General features: G+C 43.2%; 1 protein-coding gene across 4 annotated transcripts in view; it reads right to left on the bottom strand.

Moving 5' to 3' along the window:
- The window catches only part of LOC115175988 (exostosin-1c), a 96,375-nt gene that overhangs the window by 57,166 nt on the left and 19,161 nt on the right, over nt 1–20,048 (bottom strand). The gene's annotated exons all lie outside the window — the stretch shown is intronic.

Below are 20,048 nucleotides of genomic sequence, written 5' to 3' on the forward strand. Positions count from 1 at the left end.
GTGGGAACTCCTTCAAGACTGTTGGAAAAGCATTCCAGGTGAAGCTGGTTGAGAGAATGCGAAGAGTGTGCGAAGCTGTCATCAAGGCAAAGGGTGGTTATTTTGAAGAATCTACATAAAATATATTTTGATTTGTTTAACACATTTTTGGTTACTACATTTCATAGTTTTGATGTCTTCACTATTATTCTACAATGTAGAAAATAGTCAAAATAAAGAAAAATACTTGAATGAGTAGGTCTGTCCAAACTTTTGACTGGTACTGTACACACATATAAATACATATACTGTACACACACACACACACACACACACACACACACACACACACACACACACACACACACACACACACACACACACACTTAAAAAAATATATATATTTTCCTTTATTACTACCACCACTGCCATAACTGGAGTACACTAATGAACTACAACGCTTAGGCTTCTACTTCCAGCTTATTATTACGATATACATTTTATAGACACAGTCTATTTTACAATAGTTCTATTTTGTTTGGTTTTACTCTTGTCCTTCCTCTACCCTCAACCTCTCCCATCTATGTCTGATGTCCATCCAGTTTCATTTCTATTTACCATATCATATATTTACCATTTCAAACTGTCCTCTTTCACAAAAGTTCTGAACCTATATACATTTTACGGGCACAGTATGTTTTACATTAGTTATCTTGTTGTTATTAGTTGTTACTAGTCCCAACCTTCAGCTCCATTCAACCCCTCCCATCTAATCTCTTAACACCATCCATTTTGGATTTCTATTTGCTGTGCTGTGATGTTTCACAAAAGTTCTGAACCTTTCAATTCTTATTGTTTCTACAGATTGTAAATTGAAAATAAACATTTCAGCTAAAAGTATTATTGTATTATTGATCGATTGACTATGATTTTTCAGATCACCCACCAGTGCTATCTGCAGGGTTAGCTCCAGGTAAATGTTGCAATTCTTCAGCCATTCCTGAACCTGCGAACAAAAACAAGCTACATATGGACAGTACCAAAACAGATGATCTAATGACTCGGTCTCTTCACAGTGAAATCTGCAGAGCTGGGGAGGTTGTATCCCCCATATAAACAACATTATATTGGTTGCGTAAAAATATATTTTTTAAAATCCGGGTGTCGTTCTGCATATCAGTTCATAAACCATCTGCCATAGGAAGAGATTTGAGACGTACCGATTCCATCTATTTTGCAATCTATATGGCACGGCTGTCATTTTTTTTAATACTTAAATTAAACTGGTATACTTTTTTATTCATCGCAATTTTCTTTAACCAAATATCTTTAATGCAGGGCCAACAGACAAGTTCCTTTCTTTTTACCCCTTCCACTTTCCTCTTCCATTTTTGCGGTAATGCTGCAATTAGTTGGTTGTAAATTTGGGTAGAACAGACATTTCCATATGTTTTTGTTAGCTGCACGTGTGACATAACTCCACCATACAAATTAAAGGTCAAATTTCTGTAACTGAACATTTGGAACGGTGCTTATTTGCATAATTTTCCCAAGAAGGTTTTATACATATACAGGGGTAATATATAAAACTGAGAGTTCAGTTCTTATAAATCCAATCCTGTATTGCTTATTCTAACTCCCTTCTGAAGAAAAGGAGAATCGGCATTAGTGCAAATTCTTAGCAAATCAACCCTTTTCACGAGAACTAACATTTCACAAACCCTCCGACAATTTCTACCACTTGTTCCAAAACTGGGTTGCTAGCTTACTGGTCTGCTCTGCACTCCTACATTAGAGCAGGGATCATCAACCAGATTCAGCCGCGGGCCGATTTTTCCTTGATCGGATGGTCGGGGGGCCTGGAACAGGCAGGGTCGGCAGGTAGCCTAGTGGTTAGTAATTGAGCCAGTAATTGAAAGGTCACTGGTTTGAATCCCCGAGCCGACTAGGTGAAAAATCTGTCGATGTACCTCTGAGCAAGGCACTTAACATAAGAGCTTCTACTGAAATGTAAACATAGTTCAAAAAAAAGATTTAACTGACCGCACAAAGCGAAAACAGATGTTTGACTAAAACATAATTTCAAACCTTGCTTACGTTTGTATATGATCACGTGTCTCTACTATACTTGGGAACAGATTTCTTAAATTGAGATAACACCAGGAAATCAGCTCCAAGTTTTTACAACCTATTATGTCCCCCCCCCCGCCCCTCAGAAAACTTGGGTGGCCAAACCAAACCAAACCACCCACGAGCCAAATTCAGCCCGGGGGTCGCCAGTTGGGGAAGCATGCATTAGAAGAGTGGGGTTTGGGTTAAACATTTCACTCACCAGGGTTTCCACTCCAGCTAAGAGAGCAGGGAGAGCATCAGAGCAGGAACATTAAGAATAAACTGCAATCAGCAGTAGGCAGAGACAGGGTTTAAATATCAAGCAAGGATAAATGCTGCATTACCGTACACTTTCATTCTCTCTCGCATACAACCATGCACTCTTTCTTACACACACTTGCACATCCTATTCCTCCATCTTATCTCATTCTTTCTGTCTCTCTCTCTCACTCACACACACACACACACACACACACACACACACACACACACACGTGTGTGCACGCAAACACATTACCATCACACACACACTCCTAATCCCTCTGCCTCCCTATATGATGGATTGGTATCTTCACTCCGTCTCTCCTAACAGACAGACATACAGACAGAGAGAGGCATTCCAGATAACAGGCAGCCCACCAGCCAATGAGCAGCGAGCACAGCCATTCCATTCCCACCCAAAGGGAAGGGGTGCTGCAAGGGTTAATGCAGTTCATTTGGAGGCTACCACACGGCCAATAGCCCAACTGTATTTGTACTGAAAGCATGAGTTATTAACGAAGACTGTATTTCTCTGTGATATTTCAAAGACATTCTCATTCAATCTTCCTGATTCATTGCATACAAATATGGTGCTTCCACTGAAGGTAAATGCTACAGGCTAAAACATCAGGATTGAATAGGTGATTTACTGATAAGAGAACCAGGAAACGATCTATGCTTTATGCTGCACTAACAACATTACCTAAATGCTTACCACGGCAGCAGTAGCAAACTGATAGCCATAACGTTAGGACGACATAGCGAGCAGGTTATCTAATCCATTCTGCAGGGGAGGGATTCATGCAGTATAGATTCCTAGATTCCATTCCAAAGAGGGTTTCTCAATAGATCAGTGGGCTTATTGGATCTATGGATTCTCTCTAGTTCATTCGTCTCTAGGGCACGGTGGAGCTAGTGAATGAATATAGATTCACTGTGCTGACGAAGGGAGTCTGGCACTTTCTCTCAGCCTACACCCTATTAGGAGCAGTGATGGAGTGGGATAAGTGTGTGTGTGTGTTTGGTTTTCCTATCCTTGTGGGGACCAGAAGTCCTCACAAGGATAGTAAAACAAGGAAAAGTGGGGACATTTCGCCGGTCCCCACAAGGAAAAAGGCTATTTTAGGCTTAGAATTAAAGTTAGGTTTCAGGATTAGGGAAAATAGGATTTTTAATAGGAATCAAATTGTTTGGTCCCCACAAGGATAGTAAAACTAATGTGTGCGCATATGTGTCTGCACGTTTATATGCGTGCGCGTGTGTGTGTGTGCATGAGTGTGTTCAGCTACATGTTTATTTTCCTGCTAAGGGTGTGTGTGCTCGTCTGTGTGTAGAAGAGACAGGGTAGATCAAGAGAAAGGGAAGAACAGAGAACGAGAATAAGAGAACGAGTAAGAGAGAGGGAGAGAGGGCAGAAAATCGGAAAACAAAGAGACAGAGCAGGAAAGGAGGATACCTAGTTAGTCCACCTGAATGTATTCAACTGAAATGTCTTCTGCATTTAACCCAACCCACCTGAATGTATTCAACTGAAATGTCTTCTGCAGTTAACCCAACCCACCTGAATGTATTCAACTGAAATCTCTTCTGCATTTAACCCAACCCACCTGAATGTATTCAACTGAAATGTCTGCTGCCTTAATCCACATCCACGTCTTCGGCGGCCGGGGAACAGTGGGTTAACTGCCTTGCTCAGGGGCAGAACGACAGATTTTTTTACTTTGTCAGCTCGGGGAGTCGATCCAGCAACCTTTTCGGTTACTGGCCCAACGCTCTAACCACTAGAGAGTGTGAAAGCGAGAGAACGGAAGAGGGGGGCAGAAAGAGAGAGAGAGACTCATTCCAACAGAAAGAGAGAGGAGCAGGCTCTGGTTACTGCAGCCCTGCCAGCCTGACTAAACTGAACCCCACTGGATAGGCTGGTGGGTCTGAGGGGACAGGGGTGACAACCAGGGGGCAGCTGGATCAAGGATGGGCAATCAGGCCAGGGTGTGGGTAACCTGACCTGGGGTGTGAGAGTGGGATGTGAGGGGTGGGTGTAGGTCCAGAGACATGGGTATTGGGTGAAGGAGCAACAGTAGTAGTAATAGTAGTGGCTGCCAAGCTAGGTATAGACCTCGGAATGGAGCTGTGACTAGACTTGGCTAGAAAGTTGATAGTGGAAACTGCTTGTAATGTAAGGGTGTAGGGTCAGAGGGAAGGGTGTGTGAAGGGTGAAGGAGTAGAAGACACTGACTGAAATAGTCTAGGTGATGTGTAGGGGCAGTGGGAAGGGCATAGCGTGTTGGCTGGGTGTAGTATGTAAAGGCACGTTTTCAAGATATGTAACTTTCAAAATACAGAAATCATCCCCATATGATGATTTCTGTATTTTGAAAGTTACACATCTTGAAAACTTCATTGCTGACAAGCAAAACATTTTGGGACTGTCAACTATGGACTAATGAAACAAATACCAAAATATAGTTTTTGGGTGGAACTTTCCTTTAAGAGCATTGTGCCAGTAACCGAAAGGTCACTGGTTCGAATCCCTGAGCTGACTAGGTGAAAAATCTGTCGATGTGCACTTGAGCAAGGCACTTAACCCAAATTGCTCCAGGGTCGCCGTCAATAATGGCTGATCCCTGGCCGTGATCTCACTGTCCGAGCATCTGGGATATGCCAAAAACGATTTTTCGAATTCACACGTGTATAATACACACCCACCTAATTATTGTTATTATTATTAATTATTAATAGCGTCCCGAGAGCCCATATAACCAAGCATCAGTATAGAATCTAAAGTAGACGGTTCCAGAGCGAGCAGCTGGGAGCTGCAGCCAGTCTCAGTCTCATTCATCATTAAGTGTGTAGTAGAGAGACAGGGGACTCACACCAAACCGGCATTAGCTAGCTCCCAGGCTATAATTAAACATGAGATGAATAGTAGAACTCATGACTCTACCCACACACTCAAATATACATACACTGACATCCCAACACACCTACGCCCACACACACAGCACGTACACACATGCATACGGACGCCACACACACATTCACACTCACCACATACGCTGCTGCTACGGTCTATTATCTATCCTGTTGCTTAGTCACTTTACCCCTACATACAGTCTCCTCTGTAATTATTGGGACAGTGAAGCATGTGTTCTTCTTTTGGCTATGTACTCCAGCACTTTGGATTTGAATTGATACAATGACTATGAGGTTAAAGTGCCAACTGTCAGCTTAAATTTGACGTTATTTTCATCCATATCAGGTGAACCGTTTAGACATTACAGCACAGTCCCCCCCCCAATTTAACCGGACAAAAGTATTGGGACAAATTCACTTATGTGTATTAAAGTAGTCAAAAGTTGAGTATTTTGTGCCATATTCCTAGCACGCAATGATTACATCAAGCTTGTGACTCTACAATCTTGGGAGTCATTGTCTGTTTTGGTTGTGTTTCAGATTATGTTGTGCCCATTAGAAATGAATGGTAAATAATGTATTGTGTCATTATGTAGTCACTTTTATTGTAAACAAGAATCGAATATACATTAATGTGGATGCTACCATGATTACGGATAGTCCTGAATGAACCGTCAATAATGAGTGAGAAAGTTAGACGCACAAATATCATACCCCACCCAAAAATGCTAACCTCCCCTGTTATTGTAATGGTGAGAGGTTAACATTGTCTTGGGGGTATGATATTTGTGTGTCTGCATTTTCCTCACTCATCATTATGTCATGCCTGCTCCAGCTCTCCCTCTCAGAGCTCAAGGGCGCTAGACTGCCTATCATTACGCACACCTGTCACCATCTTTACGCGCACCTGCACCTCATTGGGCCCACCCGAACTCCATCATTATTTGACTGCCTCCCCTTTATGTCTGTTCCATCCCCGTGTCAGCATTGATGTTGTTATTTAGTCCCTTTTCCTGTCCTGTTTCATGTCCGTTAATTATTACATTTTCTCCCTGTACCTGCTTCCTGTCTCCAGCGTCGATCCTCACACATTATTGACAATTCATTCAGGACAGAAATAATCATTTCAAATCCAAAGTGCTGGAGTACAGAGTATTTTCAAATCCGAAAGTGATGGAGTACAACAAAACGCAATGTCTGGGTTTGTGCCAGACATGACGTTTTCCTTGATGGCCAAAAAGCTCAATTTTAGTCTCATCTGACCAGAGTACCTTCTTTCATACAGTGAGGGAAAAAAGTATTTGTTCCCCTGCTGATTTTGTACGTTTGCCCACTGACAAAGAAATGATCAGTCTATAATTTTAATGCTAGGTTTATTTGAACAGTGAGAGACAGAATAACAACAAACAAATCCAGAAAAACGCATGTCAAAAATGTTATAAATTGATTTGCATTTTAATGAGGGAAATAAGTATTTGACCCCCTCTCAAATCAGAAAGATTTCTGGCTCCCAGGTGTCTTTTATACAGGTAACGAGCTTAGATTAGGAGCAGACTCTTAAAGGGAGTGCTCCTAATCTCAGCTTGTTACCTGTATAAAAGACACCTGTCCACAGAAGCAATCAATCAATCAATCAGATTCCAAACTCTCCACCATGGCCAAGACCAAAGAGCTCTCCAAGGATGTCAGGGACAAGATTGTAGACCTACACAAGGCTGGAATGGGGTACAAGACCATCGCCAAGCAGCTTGGTGAGAAGGTGACAACAGTTGGTGCGATTCTTCGCAAATGGAAGAAATTGGTAACACACTACGCCGTGAAGGACTGAAATCCTGCAGCACCCGCAAGGTCCCCCTGCTCAAGAAAGCACATATACCTGCCCGTCTGAAGTTTGCCAATGAACATCTGAATGATTCAGAGGACAACTGGGTGAAAGTGTTGTGGTCAGATGAGACCAAAATGGAGCTCTTTGGCATCAACTCAACTCGCCGTGTTTGGAGGAGGAGGAATGCTGCCTATGACCCCAAGAATACCATCCCCACCGTCAAACATGGAGGTGGAAACATTATGCTTTGGGGGTGTTTTTCTGCTAAGGGGACAGGACAACTTCACCGCATCAAAGGGGCGATGGACGGGGCCATGTACCGTCAAATCTTGGGTGAGAACCTCCTTCCCTCAGGCATTGAAAATGGGTTGTGGATGGGTATTCCAGCATGACAATGACCCAAAACACACGGCCAAGGCAACAAAGGAGTGGCTCAAGAAGAAGCACATTAAGGTCCTGGAGTGGCCTAGCCAGTCTCCAGACCTTAATCCCATAGAATATCTGTGGAGGGAGCTGAAGGTTCGAGTTGCCAAACGTCAGCCTCGAAACCTTAATGACTTAATGAAGATCTGCAAAGAGGAGTGGGACAAAATCCCTCCTGAGATGTGTGCAAACCTGGTGGCCAACTACAAGAAATGACCTCTGTGATTGCCCACAAGGGTTTTGCCACCAAGTACTAAGTCATGTTTTGCAGAGGGGTCAAATACTTATTTCGCTCATTAAAATGCAAATCAATTTATAACATTTTTGACATGCGTTTTTCTGGATTTTTTGTTGTTGTTATTCTGTCTCTCACTGTTCAAATAAACCTACCATTAAAATTATAGACTGATCATTTCTTTGTCAGTGGGCAAACGTACAAAATCAGCAGGGGATCAAATACTTTTTTCCCTCACTGTATGTTTGGGGAGTCTCCCACATGCCTTTTGGCGAACACCAAATGTGTTTGCTTATTTTTTTCTTCAAGCAATGGCTTTTTTCTGACCACTCTTCCGTAAAGCACAGCTCCGTGGAGTGTACGGCTTAAAGCGGTCCTATGGACAGATACTCCAATCTCTGCTGTGGAGCTTTGCAGCTCCTTCAGGGTTATCTTTGGTCTCTTTGTTGCCTCTGATTAATCCCCTTCTTGCCTGGTCCGTGAGGTTTGGTGGGTGGCCCTCTCTTGGCAGGTTTATTATGGTGCCATATTCTTTCAATTTTTTTTATAATGGATTTAATCGTGCTCCGTGGGATGTTTAAAGTTTCGGATATTTTTTTATTACCCAACACTGATCTGTACTTCTCCACAATTTTGTCCCTGACCTGTTTAGAGAGCTCCTTGGTCTTCATGGTGCCGCTTACTTGGTAGTGCCCATTGCTTAGTGGTGTTGCAGACTCTGGGGCCTTTCAGAACAGGTGTATATATGTATATGACACATAATAACCAATTAACCAATTACCTTCAGAAGTCACATAATTAGTTAAATAAAGTCCACCTGTGTGCAGTCTAAGTGTCATATGATCTGTCACATGATCTCAGTATATATATATATATATATATATATATATATATATATATATATATATATATATATATATATATAATTATGTGACTTCTGAAGGTAATTGGTTGAACCAGATCATATTTAGGGGCTTTATAGCAAATACATATGCACGCACCACTTTTCCGTATTTTTTGTTGTTGTTGATTATTTAGTTTTTTCATTTCACTTCACCATTTTGGACTATTTTGTGTATGTCCATTACATGAAATACAAATCAAAATCAATTTAAATTACAGGTTGTAATGCAACAAAATAGGAAAAACGGCAAGGGGGTGAATACTTTTGCAAGGCACTGTACACCACACCATCATATAAGAGTTTTAGTATACTGTAGGAGGATTTTTTTATTGAGTGCAATTGTATCAAATGCTAAGGAGTGTAAGGGTATGTTATGTGGTTAATGTTGATCCTCCGGTGCCTCTGTTGCGCATGTCATGTTGAGAAGACGCTAGCAAAATTAATCAGTTTGGATTATGCTAACTTGGTTGTCAGTCATCGGTTATTATGGTATGAGGTGAAAAGAAGTTGTCACCTTAAAAAAAAAAGCTGCCCACTTGTCTGTCGAATAACAGGTGTTGACTGAAGTGGGAACGCAGTGAAAGTGGACTCAACCAACCTCAAAAGGAGAGTGGTAAGGAGGAGTATTCTGAATCATAAAGTGGAAAATCACATTAGAAAGTCAACCCAGTTTTCAGGGTTAAATCCACCCCTTTCAAATCCCAATTTAACCTTAATACCAGACTGTACATTAGTAAATAGCCTCTCAACCATGACCGTATTTGTCTGTCAAAGACTAGGTTTTCTTCCTTTCCCTCATAGATGGTCAAAAAAACTGCACATGAACCTACCTTTACATGTACAGTATATTTAACAAATGTATTCCAGACACTTTGTCTTGACACTCCTGAAAGACTTGCAAAAGGTCAACTTCACCTAATTGTGTATGAAACATTAAACACAGTGTTTGGAGCATTTTCTTTCACATGCCCCTCTTTTCCCCAATCCCTACCATCCATAAGCTCCGGATACCGAGTTGTGGGTTCACAAGGTCAAGTCGAGGCTATCAAATGGGTAAACAAGTGAATAACAGAGAGACCGAGAGAGGGAGGAGAGTCTTAAAGGTAGAAGGCAAGAGTCCCCCTCTCTCCTCTAGTCTCTCCCATATTGTCAAAGGCTTTCTGCTCCAGTTGGCTCGGACAAAAGCGAGTGAGGACGCCGGAGGCTTTTCCCGCTATGATCGCTGTGGTGCTGGCCAGGCTGGATAAAGGGCCCTATTAGGCCGGTGAATGGGCCCCCATTAAAGACATTCACACTAGTATATCTAGGGGACCCGGCGTGGGCTGCTGTTAAGACAGCATGGGCCCCGGGGCCAAAAGGCTCCGCATCAGGAACCTGAGAGGCACCTGACAACATGACAGGCTGGACACTCCCACTCAATATACACAGGTCCAAAGGAGAGGGACAGCTAAATGCAAAGAATGAGGGGGCTCTGCTTAAGACATAAACAATAGGCCAAGGAATGTGAGGCCCTAGAGCTAGTAAGAGAGAGCCTATGTTCTCAGTCAACTTACCAGAACAATTAAAAGGTAACAAAATATGCAATATGTAGGATTGCAAACGAGTCACAATTTCTTTGCCAAGCATAATTGATTATGTTTAGCATTTCAAAAGAATGTGTTTACCGGTACAGTGTAGCCAGACAAAAACAGACAACCGTCTGAGATGGAACCAGACAATAACACGCAACCACCTGGCACCACCACTGGGTGCTATGAGGTCAGCTTACAGATAGGGGGCAGTAGAGAGTTAGAGAGGTCACTGGTCCACTTTTCTTTTTAGCTGGATTAAATGAGACCCTGTTTGACTCGGAGATAAGGCAAGACCTTCCCAATCCCTCCCATAACCTTTGGTTGGTGTGTTTTATGCCAGCTTGTGAAAGGGCAGGATGTGTGTGTATGTGTGTGTGCGTGCGTGACTGTCCATGAGCGTGTGTCCATGCAAGCATGCATGAGTAAATGTATGAGTGTGGGAAGAGTGGGAAGTGTGGGCAGGATGTGTGTGTGTGTGCACTTATTTAACAGCATTGCTGTTACGTTTAATGTTAAAAAGGAGGAGGGGCGGTAATTTAAAAAAGCATAACTCAAAAAAAGAGGGAGTAGGCCGATAGGAAGAAATACTTGCAGTAAGAGCCGTGCAAGAGGAAGACCGGAAGACGAAGTAAAGAGGGAGAGAGAAGGGAGTACGGGAGAGAGAGACTGGAAGATGGAAAAAGGAAGGAGAGAGGGAAAGAACTAGGGGTGGAGGTTGAGAACAAAATTAGAGAGACAGAGGGAGAGCAACGGGAGTGTGGGAGAGGGAGAGAAGAACTGGAAGAAGAAAAAAGAAGGACAACGGCAGAAAGAGGTTGAGAACTTGAAGGCGTTGTCTCATTTCTATTTTTTGGGGAACAGAGACGCAAACAGAGGAGTTTGTTCTGGACTGGAACACGAGCAGCACAGACCACATTCTCTCCAGGGGTACAATTTCACAGCCCCTAATTACAGTGGGGTGTAGGATTTCTTATTGGGGCCTGCCAACAACCCAACACACAAACTATTATACATGTCACACACACACACTTAGACATGAAGGCATACACTCAAACATTCCCACACAAACACGTCCCGCTCAAAAACAAAACACCCATACACACATGCATGCAAGTACACACCGATGGTCAAACTGCGGGAACACTAGCTATAACTACAGTACAACTACAGTACAACTCAGGTCATGAAGCCATGTAACAGTCAGGACCATGGATAGTTTCAGTTCATTTATAGAAAAATAAAAAATAAAAAATAATATATATCATTCCTATAACGCAATATGCATGTAATACTGATGTTGTCCTTTACTGTACTGTATATTCATGTATCTATTGTATAATACTGTATATTCCTGTACTGTATCTACTGAACAGTCTACAAAGGGTACTGTATATTCTGCTGTATAGCATCTTTTGCACTGCAGTAGGGAACAGTGGTCTTTTAATCCCTCTATTCTCTCTCCTTGAGTTCTTTCTGGGTCATGAATAATGGCCTATGCTGTGATACCGTCTTCCACATGGCAAGGCTGTCGCCATGGGAACAACCCTCATAGATGTCATCCTAACTAACTCGCCCTCCAAATACACCTCTGCTGTTTTCAGCGATCAGCGATCACTGCCTCATTGCCTGCATCCGTAATGGGTCTGCGACCAAACGACCACCCCTCATCACTGTCAAACGCTCCCTAAAACACTTCTGCGAGCAGGCCTTTCTAATCGACCTGGCCGGGGTATCCTGGAATGACATTGACCTCATCCCGTCAGTAGATGATGCCTGGCTATTCTTTAAAAGTGCCTTCCTCACCATCTTAAATAAGCATGCCCCACTCCAAAAATGTTGAACTAGGAATAGATATAGTCCTTGGTTCACTCCAGACCTGTCTGCCCTTGACCAGCACAAAAACATCCTGTGGCGTTCTGCATTAGCATCGAATAGCCCCCGTGATATGCAACTTTTCAGGGAAGTTAGGAACAAATATACACAGGCAGTTTGAAAAAGCTAGCCTTAGCTTTTCTAACAGAAATTTGCATCCTGTAATACTAACTCAAAAAAGTTCTGGGACACTGTAAAGTCCATGGAGAATAAGAGCACCTCCTCCCAGCTGCCCATTGCTCTGAGGCTAGGAAACACTGTTACAACCGATAAATCCACTATAATTGAGAATTTCAATAAGCATTACTCTACGGCTGGCCATGCTTTCCACCTGGCTACCGCTTGCCCGGTCAACTGCCCGGCACCTTCCCCAGAAACCCGCCAAAGCCCCCACCATTTCTCCTTCACCCAAATCCAGATAGCTGATGTTCTGAAAGATCTGCAAATTCTGGACCCATACAAATCAGCCGGGCTAGACAATCTGGACCCTCTCTTTCTAAAATTATCTGCCGCAATTGTTGCAACCCCTATTACTAGTCTGTTCAACCTCTCTTTTGTATCGTCTCAGATCCCTAAAGATTGGAAAGCTGCCACGGTCATCCCCCTCTTCAAAGGGGGTGACACTCTAGACCCAAACTCCTACAGACCTATATCTATCCTACCCTGCCTTTCTAAAGTCTTCGAAAGCCAAGTTAACAAACAGATCACCGACCATTTCAAATCCCACTGTACTCCGCTATGCAATCTGGTTTCCGAGCTGGTCATGGGTGCACCTCAGCCACGCTCAAGGTCCTAAACAACATCATAACCGCCATCGATAAGAGACATTACTGTGCAGCCGTATTCATCGACCTGGCCAAGGCTTTTGACTCTGTGAATCACCACATTCTTATTGGCAGACTCAACAGCCTTGGTTTCTCAAATGATTGCCTCGCCTGGTTTACCAACTACTTCTCTGATAGAGTTCAGTGTGTCAAATCGGAGGGCCTGATGTCCGGACCTCTGGCAGTCTCTATGGGTGTGCCACAGGGTTCAATTCTCGGGCCGACTCTCATCAATGATCTTGCTGCTGGTGATTCTCTGATCCACCTCTATGCAGACGACACCATTCTGTATACTTCTGGCCCCTCTTTGGATACTGTGTTAACTAACCTCCAGACGAGCTTCAATGCCATACAACTCTCCTTCGTGGCCTCCAACTGCTCTTAAACGCAAGTAAAATTAAATGCATGCTATTCAATCGATCACTGCCCGCACCTGCTCGCCCGTCCAGCATCGCTACTCTGGACGGCTCTGACTTAGAATACGTGGACACTACAAATACCTGGGTGTCTGGTTAGACTGTAAACTCTCCTTCCCGACTCACATTAAGCATCTCCAATCCAAAATTAAATCTAGAATTGGCTTCCAATATCGCAACAAAGCATCCTTCACTCATGCTGCCAAACATACCCTCGTAAAACTGACCATCCTACCGATCCTCGACTTCAGTGATGTCATCTATAAAATAGCCTCCAACACTCTACTCAACAAACTGGATGCAGTCTATCACAGTGCCATCCGTTTTGTCACCAAAGCCCCATACACTACCCACCATTGCGACCTGTACGCTCTCGTTGGCCCTTGCTCCATACTCGTCGCCAAACCCACTGGCTACAGGTTATCTACAAGTCTCTGCTAGGTAAAGCCCTGCCTTATCTCAGCTCACTGGTCACCATAGCAGCACCCACTCGTAGCACGCGCTCCAGCAGGTATATCTCACTGGTCACCCCCAAAGCCAATTCCTCCTTTGGTCATCTTTCCTTCCAGTTCTCTGCTGCCAATGACTGGAACGAACTGCAAAAATCTCTGAAGCTGGAGACTTATATCTCCCTCACTATCTTTAAGAACCAGCTGTCAGAGCAGCTCACAGATCACTGCACCTGTACATAGACCATCTGTAAACAGCCCATCTATCTACCTACCTCATCCCCATACTGTATTTATTTATTTATCTTGCTCCTTTGCACCCCAGTATATCTACTTGCACATTCATCTTCTGCACATCTACAATTACAGTGTTTAATTGCTATATTGTAATTACTTTGCCACCATGGCCTATTTATTGCCTTAACTTACCTCATTTGCACTCACTGTATATAGACTTTTTGTTTTCTTTTGTTCTACTGTATTATTGACTGTATGTTTTGTTTATTCCATGTGTAACTCTGTCTTGTTGTATGTGTCGAATTGCTATGCTTTATCTTGGCCAGGTCGCAGTTGCAAATGAGAACTTGTTCTCAACTAGCCTACCTGGTTAAATAAAGGTGAAATAAAAATAAATAAATAAAACCATTTAAGCTGAATGGAGAGGTACAGTGAGGGAAAAAAGTATTTGATCCCCTGCTGATTTTGTACGTTTGCCCACTGACAAAGAAATGATCAGTCTATAATTTTAATGGTAGGTTTATTTGAACAGTGAGAGACAGAATAACAACAACAAAAATGTCAAACATTTTATAAATTGATTTGCATTTTAATGAGCGAAATAAGTATTTGACCCCTCTGCAAAACATGACTTAGTACTTGGTGGCAAAACCCTTGTTGGCAATCACAGAGGTCAGACGTTTCTTGTAGTTGGCCACCAGGTTTGCACACATCTCAGGAGGGATTTTGTCCCACTCCTCTTTGCAGATCTTCTCCGATCTTCTCCTCATTAAGGTTTCGAGGCTGACGTTTGGCAACTCGAACCTTCAGCTCCCTCCACAGATATTCTATGGGATTAAGGTCTGGAGACTGGCTAGGCCACTCCAGGACCTTAATGTGCTTCTTCTTGAGCCACTCCTTTGTTGCCCTGGCCGTGTGTTTTGGGTCATTGTCATGCTGGAATACCCATCCACAACCCATTTTCAATGCCTGAGGGAAGGAGGTTCTCACCCAAGATTTGACGATACATGGCCCCGTCCATCGTCCCTTTGATGCGGTGAAGTTGTCCTATCCCCTTAGCAGAAAAACACCCCTAAAGCATAATGTTTCCACCTCTATGTTTGACGGTGGGGATGGTATTCTTGGGGTCATAGGCAGCATTCCTCCTCCTCCAAACACGGCGAGTTTAGTTGATGCCAAAGAGCTCCATTTTGGTCTCATCTGACCACAACACTTTTGCCCAGTTGTCCTCTGAATCATTCAGATGTCCATTAGCAAACTTCAGACGGGCAGGTATATGTGCTTTCTTGAGCAGGGGGACCTTGCGGGCGCTGCAGGAGTTCAGTCCTTCACGGCGTAGTGTGTTACCAATTGTTTTCTTGGTGACTATGGTCCCAGCTGCCTTGAAATCATTGACAAGGTCCTCCCGTGTAGTTCTGGGCTGATTCCTCACCATTCTCATGATCATTGCAACTCCACGAGGTGAGATCTTGCATGGAGCCCCAGGCCGTTCTTTTGTGTTTCTTCCATTTGCGAATAATCGCACCAACTGTTGTCACCTTCTCACCAAGCTGCTTGGCGATGGTCTTGTATCCCATTCCAGCCTTGTGTAGGTCTACAATCTTGTCCCTGACATCCTTGGAGAGCTATTTGGTCTTGGCCATGGTGGAGAGTTTGGAATCTGATTGATTGATTGCTTCTGTGGACAGGTGTCTTTTATACATGTAACAAACTGAGATTAGGAGCACTCCCTTTAAGAGTGTGCTCCTAATCTCAGCTCGTTACCTGTATAAAAGACACCTGGGAGCCAGAAATCTTTCTGATTGAGCGGTCAAATACTTATTTCCCTCATTAAAATGCAAATCAATTTATAACATTTTTGACATGCGTTTTTCTGGATTTTTTGTTGTTGTTATACTGTCTCTCACTGTTCAAATAAACCTAGCATTAAAATTATAGACTGATCATTTCTTTGTCAGTGGCAAACGTACAAAATCAGCAGCGGATCATTTTGCTATTACACCCCTCCCTCCCTCCCTCCCTACTTCACCGCACCCCCTTACCCCTGCCTGCCCCCACCCCTGATACCTCACCCTTAGCACTTCAACTATGACTAAAGCAACTCTGCAAAGTGTTCTACTAGTGTGTGTGTGTGTGTGTGTGTGTGTGTATGTGCATCTCTGTATGTGTGTGTTTGTGTGTGTGTGCATGCACGCATCTATGTGTGTGTCTCCTGAAACTCCCTGCTCCATTCCCACTCCTCTCTTTTCACACACTCCCTCATTTACATTCACTGTACAATGCAGGTTTTTCTTTCCTTTCTCATGGAATCCTCCAAAGTAAGAAAGAAGGGAAACTAGGCCAATAGGCTGCGGTAAAGCCTCTCCCTCCTTCTTTCTCTCCCTCTTGGCCTCTCTTTCTTTCTGTGTCCTTTCCCTGCCTGAAGTCCTACCTTCTTTCTCCCCTTCCTACCTTTTCTTCTCCTTCTCTCTCCCTTCCTCCTTCTCTATCTAACCCCCCTGTCTCGCCTTTCCCGCAGTCCCAGTCATCCCCCTCTCCATCATGCCTCTCGAGATCTTTCCCTCTCTCTGTCTATGTTTCTCTCTCCCCATTACTTAATTTATGCCCCGCCCCCCACCCTGTCTAGTCCCGGGTCCTCCTGGGTTAATCTGTAAGTGGACCAGATGCAAGTGCTCATTAACCTGGTACAACCTGCTAAGAGGCTGCAACCTGCCTGCCTGCTTGAGCCCACAGCAAAAGGAAGATAGGAGAAACAGGAGGAAAGGCGTGAGAGGGGGAGGGGGGGACAGAAAGAAAAAGACAGGTTGAGAGAAAGAGGGAGAGAGAGAACGAGAGAGAGAAGAAAAAGAGGGAGAAGAGGGAGAGATGGAGAGAGAGAGAAAGAAAGAGAGGGAGAGAGGACAGAGGGCCTTGGAGGGTGGGAGTCGTTACCTAACCTCATTCTCAGAATCCTTCAGCTTCATGGGACGTTTATATGTCACGCTTTTATTTCATTCATTCCGACTCCATTTCCATGCATGGTTCTCATCTTATCCCCGAAAAGCCCCCACACTCCTCGGGATATCAGCGTCAGAGAGAGGACAATGTAATACCCACCCCCCCACCCTCCAACATCCCCCCGCACCACTTCACACCTCACTCCAAGTTCCCCGTGCGTACCTCATTTCCAACTCCGAGGGAGAAAAAAAGGGGGAAATAAGCGCTATACACATTGATGTTTTTCTTACACACTGCTGCTGTCTCTCGCCCCCCACCCCCACCTAACCCCCACTCCATGCACCCCTCACCATATCCAAATGTAACCTGCCATCATATAACATAAGCTCCCGACACCCCTCTCCCCAAACCCCCACCCTGATGTCTGAGCAAACCGTTGGTTATGTGTGGAATAAATGAGCTCATTCATACAGAGTCGAGTGGGACTCTGCTCCGTCCCCTTTCCCCTCACCACCGGCCCAATGTAAACAACCCAGAAAGGTAGCTATAGCCCGGACGGATTATAACTGTTATTACTGGGTAAGACCGGGCCCTCCACTCACTCGCTCTATACCTATATCCCCCCTCCCTCTCTCTATCCCTCATTCTAGAGGTATCTGACCAGGACCAGATCATTGGTGTACTTGGGTGGAAGCCACATGAAGAGATAGCCACTAATAGGGTAAGAATAGGGGGAGGCTATTGTTATTCACACCAACGTTCCCTCTTTTCAAGCTGACTTTTTCCACCGTGACACCTCTCCTCTATTCACGGATGAATACACTTCTCCGATTTCAGAACCTTTTTCAAAATGTTGAGCACATACCGCAACCGTCTATTGGTCTTTGGATGTCGGCTTGTTTCAAGGGGCGTAAACTCGACGCCAAGATCTCACACAGCCAGGACCACACTCTGTACTGTAAATCTAACACACAACCAACAGTCAATATTCTTAACAAGATAACTGGAATAGTAACTGTAAACGACAGAGAAAAATAACCAGGAGACCTCAATTTAGATGAGAGGGAGAAAATCAAACTCATAAAAGCCCAACATCTAAGGGACCCAATAATACGCCCAGCACGATTAAAAAACAAAGCAATAAAAGAACAAGCCCAAAGTGTATTCCTGATGAAACAGAACACAAGTTATGACACAACCTCACAATAATAGCCCTCTCTAAGGGGAGAATCCTAACTTCCACTTTCTTAGAATTTTCACTTAGTCATGCATTGACGTCAATGAGAGACTAAGGGACTGTAAGTTATTTATAATGAGGGTTACCTGGAGAAAATCTGATCTCTCTGAAACGAAAATGGATGGCCCTCATTTCAGTAAAATATATTTTTACTCAAACCTCCCTGAAAAAAAAAAGTGACCATCCCCTGTACTCCAAATAATAATTCAAACATAAAGTGGATAGCAGAGAAGATGCCTACTGTTTACCCTCACCCCTAGGACAGACCAGAGCCTTAGATATGCCGTTTTAGAAACTGTTCGTTTTGTAAGCATTACATGGCAAAAGTAGCCATAAAGTTGTGGATTTGAAGACCACCACGGATAAGGGGGGGATTTTATAAACGCATTTCATGCAATTCGACATCATTTTACAAGACTGGAGATGAGCAGAATCTTTTTTAATACCACAAGAGACCATGAAAATGAATGAGCGCGTGCTGCAGCACCGGAGACATTTTGAATTCTATACAGGCTATTGTAAACAAAAACAAAAAAAGAGGATAGTCTAAGTTTGGAACATTGCTGAAGTTGTCCATCAACTCAAAAAAAAAAGAACCAGTTACAACTGAAGTATCTGATCATAAATGAATTCAAGAAAAAGCTATTCATTGTTTAACACAGCAGCCACATATCATCAGGTAGGCCTATATGCACATGTAAAAATGTTTTTTTTTAAATTCGTAACATATATGAATGGGTGATGGACATCCACAAATTAACACATACCATATGAAACGTAACATATCATACTAAATGGAGTGTCTGGTATTTATTTACAGGATAATACGAAATGCTCTGAGACCAGGTTGGAACAATACGTGACCACTTTCTGAACCACGATTCGAAGGACGGTCAAATCGCTCAAAATAACCCTCATCGAGATGTTGCCTATATCTAATAGTCCTTCTCATCACTTATTATTACAAATAGAAGATTATGACTTCTCACGTTTAGTAAAGTTGCATAGCAGGCCTATAATATGTTACACCAAAAACACCTCACTCGGTCATCTCTTATCTGAAGCTGAATAGTCAAATGTTTTCCTCATGTGGACAAAACCTCAACAGCGTGCACGCCGCAGGCTATGCTTTGATTGAAACAAAATAGGCCTACAAGAAATGCTAATATTTTGTTAACAACCGTCTGCTTTAATTCGCTGGCAAAACAGTTATTCAATAAGATCTGAATGCATACTTCCATGAAACTGATTGAGATCAAATGATTGGCATGCAGTTTCAACGGTAAAATGTGAAGAATTATCATTCCCGATTGACAGTGATAATTTGAAACGAGGTATGCCTAACTTGGTGTTTGAGGGTATTAAAAATAGAAAATGTTCTTTAGGCAAGATGTGTGGGCATATAGGCAGACTTTGCAATTGGCAGATGCTTTTTGTGCAAATATTCTACAATGATATTCAATCTGTCGGCTATAGAAGGTTGTCGCACAGCCTCAATGTCAGAGACAAACCAAAGATATCCCACATGCATCGGAGTCACTGCATTTTACAGCTTTTTTCTAGCATAAAGCATTCCGGACTAAAGCGTCGTTATAGATTATTTAATATAAATCAGGTCCATTTCATTGATATTAAAATTAATTATATCAGTGGCAAGCTTTGGACCACAGGAAGAGTAGGACCTAAGGAACGCCTATCCACTGCAGTGTGTAATGCAGTGTAGCCTAGATTCATATTTTTAATATATTTAACCTTTATTTAACTAGGCATATACACCATCCCAGCAGCGCAAAAACTCGGGAAGGAAGTACATTTTCTTCAAAATATAACTTTGCCCTGTGCTTCTCCGAGTG

This window comes from Salmo trutta, chromosome 36 (assembly GCF_901001165.1).
Source record: "Salmo trutta chromosome 36, fSalTru1.1, whole genome shotgun sequence".
Taxonomy (NCBI): Eukaryota; Metazoa; Chordata; class Actinopteri; order Salmoniformes; family Salmonidae; genus Salmo; species Salmo trutta.